Source organism: Notothenia coriiceps, unplaced genomic scaffold (genome assembly GCF_000735185.1).
Source record: "Notothenia coriiceps isolate Sejong01 unplaced genomic scaffold, NC01 NC01_scaffold00003521, whole genome shotgun sequence".
Classification (NCBI taxonomy): Eukaryota; Metazoa; Chordata; class Actinopteri; order Perciformes; family Nototheniidae; genus Notothenia; species Notothenia coriiceps.
Window position 1 is genome coordinate 513,055 of NW_011336222.1, and position 2,630 is coordinate 515,684.

Sequence of the window (2,630 nt, forward strand, 5' to 3'; positions counted from 1 at the left end):
GATGATCCCCTTGGGTCTCTTCCAACAGGGGGACACTCCAGAGGTGGTTCATTCACTGCAGAAGCCTGCTGTTTTAACCTATTGGTTTATAAACTCCTCCCTGAAGAACCAGCACCTTACCATGGTAGGGAGGTTTGTGTGCCCTGATGAACCTGGGGGCTGTGTTGTCTGGAACCTTGTGTTCCTGGTAGGGTCTCCCATGGCAAATTGGTCTCAGGCAAGGGGCCAGACTAAGATTGGTTCACAAGACCTCATGAAAGACGACACACGAAGTGAGGATACCCAGCCCGGAGGAAGCCCGGGGTCCCCATCTGGAGCCAGGCCCAGAAGGAGGACTCGTCGGCGAGCGTCTGGTGGCCGGGCTTGCCACGGAGCCCGGCCGGGCACAGCCCAAAAAGGCGACGTGGGCAACACCTCCGCTTCTCCGTCCCGCGGGCCCACCACCTACGGGAAACAGCGATGGGGTCGGGTGCGCTGCCAGAAGGGTGGCAGTGAAGGCAGAGGGTCTCGACGGACCAGACCCGGGCGACAGAAGCTGGCTTTGGGCTAGGGAATGCTCCGGTTTTTGGACACAATTAACATGGGATCACTCCGGTCAATGGACGTACTTCGTCTCACTGGAATATTAATGGCCAGATTGAATACAACATCGACCCAATTTCTCCGGTCAATGACAGGAGAGTTTTGAAAGTGACAAAACACTGTTCCACACATTTAAAAACACTTAATCAATGATTACCAGGGGTCCATGCACCTTCCCTGGCTTGTAAAATGTGGTGATGCGCCCTGGAGGTATCCTACTATTTAAAACATGTATACACTCATGTACACCCTTCATAGGGTTCCCTAACACAATGCACACAGCCTGGGGCAGCGCGACTCGGCGTTTTCTGCCCCCGCTTGTCCATTTGCCTATCGCATTTGTTAACGAAAGTGGACGCAGGCACTGTTTCCCCCCTAAAAGTGCTGAATTCAATGCTGGACCTTTGCGTTTTAAATGATCGAGGTGTGTTATCATTGAACCAGGCCCCCCGACACAATGCATCATAGTCTGGAGCTCACACTGGGTCGGTTCCTGGCATACGCTTTAATTCACACTTTTGTCCATTGCCCATCAGTTTGTTAACGAAGTGGACAGGCCACCGTTTTCCCCTAAAAAGTGACTTTTAAATGCGGGCTTTTGCGTTAAATGATCGGTGCTCATCATTAACCACAGGCCCCAGAACAATGCACATCGGTCTGGAGCTCACTGGGTCCTGCATATGCTCACATGCCATTTGCTATCAGTTGTAACGAGATTTGAACAGCGTTTCCCCCACGAAAAGTGATCTTTTAATGCTTGCATTTAATATCGGTTGCCATCAATAAAAGCCCAACACAAATGCACATAGCTGGAGCTCACTGGGTCTGCAATGCGTAAGCACACTTTGTCCATTTGCCTATCAGTTTGTTAGATGCAATCTAAATGATTTAATGTGGCTTTTGCATTATATGATAGTGCATCTTACCAGGGCCTACAAAATTCGACATAGTCTGACACTGGGTCTGCGGATATGGCTAATCACCTTTTGTCAGTTGCCTATGGGTCTCTATCCCACAAATCGCCCTCACACGGATCCGGGCGCGAATGTGTGGAGCTCAGTGGCTCTGCCGCCATAGTCCCCCACCCGTGAAAGAAAAAAAAAAATGAAAGAACGTCAATATATGTTAAAATAATCAAAAAAGGACGTTTTGAAAAAGTTACAACGGAAAGGGGCCTCAGGAGACCAGGGCTCGAAAAGCCAACCCTTTCGGCGCTTTCGGACGAAGCCTGAACACTTTCCCCCCCCCCCCCCGTTGCAATGTAACAACGGCAGAGGGGAATCCAGACCTGTCCCCTTCCCGTCATAAAAAACCTGTCACGTTTACAAGCTACTGCGGCACGATAATCGGATAACCCGTTTTGAGAGGACTCCAGAAAACAAACGGCTGTGTAACTTCATGGTAGAATTCATGCTGCTGTATGTCCTCGGCTCGGATACATTTTGTTCCCCGGAGACCCCCGCAGCATGGTTCGTACAAACTTTAAGTTTTTGAACTGGGCCCTCCGAGGAAGGCAAGGGATGCCAGGGAAGCCTATCCGCTCATGAGGCCCCAGCTATTTACGGATACATTTTACACATCTTTTAGGGCCTTTTTGATGGTTGTCCAAGAAATAACTGACTTATTTCAGAGTGTGGAGGAATCAGGGGAAGTTGACATGGGGACTCTAATCCGCCTCATGAGGCACTATTTTCGGATACATTTTAACACTTTAGCCCTTTTTGATGGTTGTCGTGCAAAAAATAAACTCTGACTTTTTCAGAAGTGTGGAGGAATGGGCAAGGGGAAGTTGACAGGGACTCTTAATCCGCCGCCTTATGGGGCACTATCTTCGATACATTTCAACACTTTTAACGCCTTTTTGATGGTTGTCCAAAAATAACTGACTTTTTCAGAGTGGAGGATGGCAACGGGAGTTGACCCCAGGGGACTACTAATCCGCCTCATCGAGTGCACTATTTTCGGATACATTTTAAACACTTTTAAGCCCTTTTTGATGGTTGTCCAAAAAATTACTCTGACTTTTTCAGAGTGTGGAAGGAATGCAA